Source organism: Camellia sinensis, chromosome 3 (assembly GCF_055761805.1).
Source record: "Camellia sinensis isolate YWXY chromosome 3, ASM5576180v1, whole genome shotgun sequence".
NCBI classification, from domain to species: Eukaryota; Viridiplantae; Streptophyta; class Magnoliopsida; order Ericales; family Theaceae; genus Camellia; species Camellia sinensis.
In genome coordinates, this window is record NC_138963.1 from 157,457,276 (window position 1) to 157,466,017 (window position 8,742).

Below are 8,742 nucleotides of genomic sequence, written 5' to 3' on the forward strand. Positions count from 1 at the left end.
AAGCACGAAACTTGGCACACACGACCGCCTAGGCACGAGAGACTTGTAGGAGAAGACGGGACTCCAATCGGGTTCCCGGTTTGAGAGTTAGAGCCGGATTTCGGTCTAGGCAAACTAGTTCCTTAAGAAACTTGAATTCGAGGTGTTGATGCCCCAAAATCACCAAACGACACGAAACTTGGCACCCCCGACCGCCTAGGCATGAGAGACTTGTGGGAGAAGACGGGACTCCAATCGGGTTTCTGGTTTGGGAGTTAGGGCCGGATTTCTGTCTAGCCAAAATTATTTACTAAACTATCTTTATAATTATATAGTAGTTAATTTTTTTATGGTTTTCCGTAATTAAAATATTAACACAATTATATTGTCATGAATTATTTTTATTTTGTTGTTTTCAGATATTTCCGGAGTAGCAGTTTGCTTCTTGTGGAATGCAGGCGTGTAAAGATTATGACGAACTTTTGTTTTTGTAACCCACAGAAGAATCATGACGAAAACTTTTGTTTTTGATTTTTTTTTTTGGTTATTTTTCATTTAATACAGGTTATTTTCATATTTTTAATAATTTTATTATAGGTTTTTTTTTTTTTTTTTTTTTTTTAGATGGCAGCACACACCGTCTCAAAAAGAAAAATAGAACCTGGGTTTTTTCGACGGCAGTAATGCTGTCGCAAAAGATAGGGCATTTGGTTGAAAAGGAAGATTTTTAGCAACAGTGTAATTTGCTGTCGCCAATAGTACTTTAGCGACGACATTAAGTGCTATCTCAAATAAGCCTAAAGCGACAGTACTTGTGCCGTCGCAAATAACCCTTTTAGTGATGGCAACACAGTGCCGTCTAAAAAAAACTCAGATTTTCACCCGTTAATAGCGACAGCATTTTTCCGTTGCAAAAAGGCATTTTTGCGGTCTCAAATTAATGGCGACGACGTTATACCGTCGCTAAAACCCTTTTGCAACCCCCTCTATTGCGACCCCCCACTTGCCGTCACAAAGGCCAGTTACCGTCGCAAAAAACCTTTTGAGACGGCGTTTTGGGTATTTGCAACAGCATTTTGCCGTCGCAAAAAATCAATTTTTTTTGTAGTGTGCTTGATGATTTTTGCTTTTGCAATTATTATAAATAGTGCTTGATGTTTTGAGATCAGTGTAATCCATAGGCACATATGCTAGATTGGAGGGTTAGTTGATTGCCCAAAGAGGTTGGTTTTGTTGATTAAGGTTTAGTTTTTTTTTTTTTTTTTCTTCTCTTTCTTTGTAATTGGTTTATTAACTAAGTTTTAGCACTGAGTCTTAAGTTTAGGAAAGTGAAATATGAGTGTTGTAACTAACTAATATTATAATTGTTGAGACTTTAGTGTAATATGTTCATGAGTTTTCTAATCATACATTTTATTTAACTAATTGATACACTTTTCTTACTAGACTTTAGGCTTTGATACACTTTTTAATTTTGCACAATGGGGCTGAGTGGCCGTGCATGATTTTTCTTTCCATGCCTTTTCTTTTAAAAATTACCTATCAATAGTCAACATGAGAAATGGTTTGTTAATATTGCAATCAATGAGATTATATTCTTTTTGAATTTCAACCGAAATTCGAATGAGGCCAACCTCCTCAATTAGAACAAGAAGGATTGATAAACTGGGTAAGAATAACAGTGATACTATAAGAAAGGAACAATTTTCTCAAAATTATTTTGTGAATAAATTTTCCATGTACTACATAAAATATTGGACAGGAGAAGGTTAATTCTAACATTATTTCCATCGTGCCTTTAGGCACGGCCATACACTACTATATATATAAAATAAAATAAAATAATGTAGCTACGGCTACTAGTGTAACAATAGAGAGAGAGAGAGAGAGAGAGAGAGAGAGAGGAACGTGGGCATCTTCCACCCATGTCATTGGGTGAAATTGGAGGGGGGAATTAGAGAGATGAATCATTTTTCAATGTCACAATATGCACTTAATGATAAATACATCCCCTGATTGAGCCACCAATTTCATCCCAATGCTATGGATAGAAAAGGAAAGTATATATCTTAGTTGCAAAAGAAGTGCATGTGTTTCACGCAATTCTTACAAAAAAAAAAAAAAATGCTTGTTCAGGCTTAGGTTCTCTCTCTGACGGAGAAGGAAAAAAATGATGAGACTCCCTATCCAGCGAGTTTGTTTCTTTCCAGCGTGTTTCCTCCTCCGGTGTATCTCGATCTCCGATTTTTCTCAATCTTTAGCTCTTTGTTTTTCGCACTATCCAACTATTAAATTGGGAAAAAAAAATATTTGAGAAGGCATAGTCTTTGATAGCATTGAATTATAACTGATGTTGGTAGGTAGTTGGAATCCACTGTAATTGTTTTGTCATTACATAAAAAATCCTAGAGTTCTATGTGTTTTGCAAATTCAACCCTAGAGCTTTAATTTCAACAACTTAAACCCTAGACTTTAAACCTGTATACAATGTAAACCCTCCATCAATTTCCGTTTGGTCTCTTTAATGGAGCAATTCATACGCAAAGAAACGGTGTCATTTTGATTTAGACAAAAATTTAAAAAAAAATAAAATAAAAAGCAGAAGACGAACAGAGAAAGAGACCTGCTGACCCATTCTCTAACAATAAATAAAAAACTAAAATTTCAAATAATTTCTCCACATTTACCCATTCTTCTTATCAGCTCCGGCCTTTTGCTGCCACTCGCTTCCATAAATTGATCAAACCATCGCCACCTCCCACCCTTAGATTGACCACCACCTAACACCTCTCCCTCAAATACACCACCCATTGCCATTTCCCTACTTCTGATCCACTACACATGGTCGTTGATCTGTAGAAATAGAGAGTGGATGGTGCTACTACGAGAGGAGTAGGGGTCCAATAGATGGTGTCGAGGAGTGTACTGAAGCTTGACTTTTGATCCCTTCCTCTTATCATCTCATTCTTATCAGGTAAGCACTATATATATGTGGTAGCTAGAGAAATATAGGTACTAGCTTATTGGGCCTAACCCAAACAAAGCCTACAATGGGTCCAGTCCAAACAAATATCACACCCCCCATCTATATAAAGGGGAGGAGGCATCCCAAATGGGAGGTAGGTCTCACCTCTCTCTACAGAACACACACCCCTTCTAATATATACTATTTACTTCTTGATTCAATGACTAACATCATCATCGGAGTACTCCCGGTCGGCAACCACGGTTGGGTGGCACCGACTATGTTCATCATTGCAGATCTACAGGGGTGAAGCTCTTCTCTTCGTATCCATGTGAGAGGATATTTCGTGGTCTCACAATTGGCGTCGTCTGTGGGAAACGTCTGACAGAGTTCAACGAAGAAGACAACAAATACCATACTCAAGATGCTCAGATCATTGTTACATGTTACTATAAACATGACCCATAGTTAATCCTATCTTTTTACTCTTTGTTTAAATTGATCTTTGAAATTCAATCTTTCTATCTATATGCATATACATATATATATAGATATATATATATGTGTGTGTATATATTTACGCTTATAGATTTGGTCCAAACATTTATTCAATATAGTCGGCACATACCAACCCATTGAGATGCCTTTAGTTGGATTTACTTTTGCATTTTTATTCTCTCTCTAAAAATGGGTTGCACTCTTATTTTTGCTAGCTTCTTTTCGGAATTATATAATGGATTCACACTCTTTGATTCTTGAGATATACTTGCACCATGAGTTACTAATCTAATTTTTGTGGTAGTTGGCTGCTTATTAAGTTCGAAAATTCGGCAGTCGGCTAATCAAGAAGTTATTCGGCAACCAAATGAGGATTCATACAAAAAGTTGTGGCCATGAAAATTTGTTTTTGGCTTTTGAAAAAATCGTATATTTTATTCGACAAATATTTCATTACCTTACGTCATATTTACAAGTTCAATTTTACTCCTTACGTCATTATATTTTCAAGTTCAATTTTATTTACGTCATTATATTTTCAAGTTCAATTTTATTCGGCAAACAATTCATTACCTTACGTCAATTTTATTCGGCAAATATTTCATTACCTTACGTCATTATATTTTCAAGTTTAATATACGGTTGGCATTATTCGGTCACAGGAAAATTTTCATAGTTTCACTACCTACATCATGTATTTATCCAACAACTGAAATTTCCGATGCAGTCAAACCCAAGTTTTGACCATACACCACAATTCTGATTGCCGACCAAGTATGTGGCAAGTCAAGAACAAAAGAGAAGTGCTGCACAGGTGTGCTCGGCTAGACAAACCCAAAATTCGACGTTTGAGCCTATGCATTCGCATTTCGGCAGTGCCGTAACTCATAATCAATTGATCGGCAAAGCTCCAAAGCTACTCTACACTTATTCGGCTTATTATTTGGCATGACAAGTCTGCAAACTCACAACTCATTCGGCATTGACAACTCTGCAAACTCACAACTTATTCGGCATATCAACATTATCAACGCCGCAAGATTATTCGGCACCACTACAACTCGGCATAGACAACTTATTCGGCTTATTATTTGGCATGACAACTTTGCAAACTCACAACTTATTCGGCATTTCATTTGGCATATCAACATTATTATCAACGCCGCAAGATTATTCGGCACCTCCACAACTCGGCTTAGACAACTTATTCGGTTTATTATTTGGCATAACTCTGAAACTTCACAATCTATTCAGCATTTCAATTTGGCATATCAACATATTACTATCAACGCCGCATCGTCTAGCAACGACAACTTATTCGGCTTTAACATCTCGGCTTCGGCAACAATATTTGGCAGCAACAAGCTCAGCATCGGCTTAGAACTAGCATCTTGACTTGCCAAAATCCATATCTAATAATACCACAAGATTCGTATCGGCTCAAAGAGTCCAAACCCACCAACTCGAGAAGCCAATAAGTAACCAAAGTTCGCCGAAAGTTGCGATACGGATCACATTTTCTGACAAACTGAAATTTCTAAAGCCGTCACATTCACATTTTGCCTATACCAACGTGAAGCACTAATCGCGACAAGTCTAACGCAACAAACCGCGTCAAAATTAGAGCTCAAACGAAGCCGTACGAGCTGCTCAAAGTTTGCGCAAAGAATACCCAGTTTCGCTGGAGAAGATGACATCCAGCTATGCAAAAATTATCTAGTGCTTCGCGGTTACATTACACCCTATTGATCTGAGCCATCCAATCCATTTTGGGTACAACTATGCTATCTGAAGTCCGATTACAACGGTTCAATAGTCGTTTTCAACTATTTGTCATCTTCTGAACACATCCATATGGTTCGAATTTGCAAATTTAAAAAATAAAATAAAATAAAATTGTTGATTTTATTCAAAGAATTTAGCATAATGGCTCACTTCGCATATCACCAAGCACCCTACTTTGTCTCGGCTTCATTCCGATATCGCCACGGCACCGAACAAGGGCACAAAATCCGTTTCAAATTTTTATCGGCCGCCTCCACAATTTTGGCCAAAGTCAATTTTATTCCTTCCGAATAACCAATCTTATTCAAAAGCAATGGAGCAAGTCTACATTGGACTAAACCCAAATCGAGCAATGCTAATTGGTCCAAAATTTACTTGGCAATTAAATAGTTGGCCTAATATCTATTTGGCCATTCCTTACAAGTGGAGCAATATTCTTTGTGATTAACACGTCTACCTTATTCGGTATTGGCCATCACTGACACATGATGCATTATTCAAAGTCCTTGCCATATTGGCACTTGGTCGCTACTTAAAATCAGTAAAGTCTCTGAGTACAGTATAATCTTCGCACTCGGCACGGAACGCCATCAGCAAAGGCCTATACCTACGCCCGGAGGTTAGAATACTGCGGCTTACACCCATGCTCGGGGGTTTGAGTACCGTGGCCTATACCCATGCCCGGGGGTTAGAATATCGCAGGCCTACACCCTCACCCGGGGGTTATAATACTGCACGTCTACATCCTCACCCGGGGGTAATAAAACCGTGGTCCATCTTTTGGCTAATATATCTACCTTATTTAATTTTTCTTATTTGGTTCAAGCAATCATTTCCGTGCTCGGCATATAGAAATATTTCTAGCTCGGCACGAAAGTCCATATTTGGAAGCAATCTTTGCACCCTTACCTGGGGGTTATAATACCGTGGCCCATTATTATAGAGATGGTATTACTCATTGGGCTTTAGCTCACCTCTCTCCTCTATATACATATATTTGTACATACATTCATACATACATGCATTCATCCAACCATTCATTCATTTATGCTATTCATTTATCAAATGTATTCTTTGTCAAAGGACCTAACATCTATTTGAACAGCATAACTCGGCAATAAAAACTCTCATTCCTTCTACCGAAGATAATGAAAGTTTTGGGGCAATTGTGGGAACCAAAAAAATATAGGTACTAGCTTATTGGGCCTAACCAAAACAAAGCCTGCAATGGGTCCAGCCCAAACAAATATCACACCCTCATCTATATAAAGGAGGGGGGGCATCCCAAATGGGAGGTAGGTCTCATCCCTCTCTACAGAACACACACCCCTTCTAATATATACTATTTACTTCTTGATTCAACGACTAACTTCATCATCAGAGTACTCCCGACCGGCAACCCCGGTTGGGTGGCATCGACTATGTTCATCATTGCAGATCTACAGGGGTGAAGCTCTTCTCTTCGTTGGATCTCTACAACATCCATGTGAGAGGATATTTCATGGTCTAACAATATATATATATATATATATATAATTTTGGTACCTCTTTTACATTTGACTTTTGATGCTTGTATACATGTGTATATGTATTCGTGCATGGTATGGGTTTCTTCAATTGCTCAGACCAAACTCTAAATGGTGTGGCCCTTTATGCTATGCTCTATTTTAGATTATGTATTATTACAACTGACTGCAAATTTTTGGATTGATACTCTGATTGAAATTGGTATTTTTTGAATTTTGTATTTGAGTTATGATTCTTTCATCCTTCCGAGCTATGGAGATGGAGGTGTAGATGAGGAAAGCAATGGTACATTGGTGATGAAGGTGAAGGTGATGAAGCAAAGAGCGAAGATGGTGGGTGTGTTAGCTTTTGATAAAACTCTCTCAAAATGAACTATTATTTTGTGTTGAATTTTTCTCTCTTGTTATTCATATCCTTTGCCCACAGGCTTACATCCTTTTATATAGAGAATGTTATATATAAGTTCAATCAATAAGATCCATGAACCTAAACAACCTTGCAATTAACTAGGTACATGAATATAATCTAGACAATGTACTTAATAAATATAAAATACATGAATATAAAAATACATGAATACAAAGAATGTATGAACTCAATGTATCCGATGTATGCAATGTATCCAATGTATCTAATGTAAATATGGCATTAATTTTAACACTCCCCCTTAATGCCATATTGTGTGACACCCAACATTTCTCTAAAAAATTCAAACTTCTCCCTTGGGGGTAGAGCTTTGGTGAAGATGTCCTCAACTTGATCTTCAGTCTTGCAATACTTGATTTGAATCTCATCATCTTCCACAGCTTCTCTAATGAAATGATGTTTGATAGCAATGTGTTTGGTACGAGAATGGTAGACGGGATTCTTTACCATAGCAATAGCAGACTTGTTATCACACATAATTGGAGTAGCTTCACCTTGCTTCTCACCAAAATCATCCAAAATTCTACTTAGCCAAATTGCTTGTGTAGTTGCCAATGATGCTGACATATATTCGGCTTCAGCAAATGATTGTGCCACAGTTTGTTGTTTCTTGGATGACCATGAAATTACACCCGATCCAAAAGAAAATGCATACCCAGAAGTGCTTCTCATATCATCAATAGATCCAGCCCAATCACTATCACAAAATCCAAGTAATTTTGCATCAACAAATTTCTCATGAAAAATTCCATAATCAAGTGTACCTTGAATGTATCTCAACACTCTTTTTGCAACCCCAAAATGAATTTGGCTTGGATTGTGCATGAACCGAGACAATAAACTTGTAGCATACATGATGTCTGGTCTTGTAGCAGTTAAGTACAACAAACTTCCAACCAAACTTCTATAACAAGATGCTTCAGCTTCTTTGCTTCCATCTTCCTTTGACAACTTTTCATTCACAATCAAGGGAGTAGCAACTGCTTTGTAATTCTTCATTTTAAATTTCTCAAGAAGTGTTTGAGCATACTTCTTTTGGAAAATAAAAACACCACCATTGTTTTGTTAGATTTCAATGCCTAAAAAATGATGCGATAGCCCCAAATCACTCATTTCATATTTCTTCATCATCTCCCTTTTAAAATCTTCAATCAATTTTTCATCACTACCAGTAAAAACCAAATCATCAACATAAAGTGAAACAATGAGAATACCGGTTGTACCTTGCCTCTTGATGTACAAAGTTGGCTCACTTTTGCTACTTTGAAAACCCTTTTCATTGAAGTAAGCATCAATTTCACTATACCATGCCCGGGGCGCTTGTTTTAGGCCATATAAAGCATTCTTCGACTTGTACACTTTATCTTCTTTGCCTTTGACAACAAAGTGTAGACACCCCATTTTTGACCGTCCTCAAGACTTGGACGTCATCGTTTGAACACTCAGTGATCATCCATGCTCGTGTTCGTTTGGAGTTCCCGAAGGTCTCAGCTATGCGCCTTGCCATAGGATCTCTCAACTTGATTATTTTGTGCTTGGTTGTGGACCAAGGACTTGTGGTT

General features: G+C 37.5%; 1 pseudogene; it reads right to left on the reverse strand.

The window, feature by feature from the left end:
- Positions 1 to 7,408: 7,408 nt before the first annotated feature.
- Positions 7,409 to 8,179, reverse strand: LOC145821960 (secreted RxLR effector protein 161 pseudogene; annotated as a pseudogene).
- Between the last annotated feature and the right edge of the window lie 563 nt (positions 8,180 to 8,742).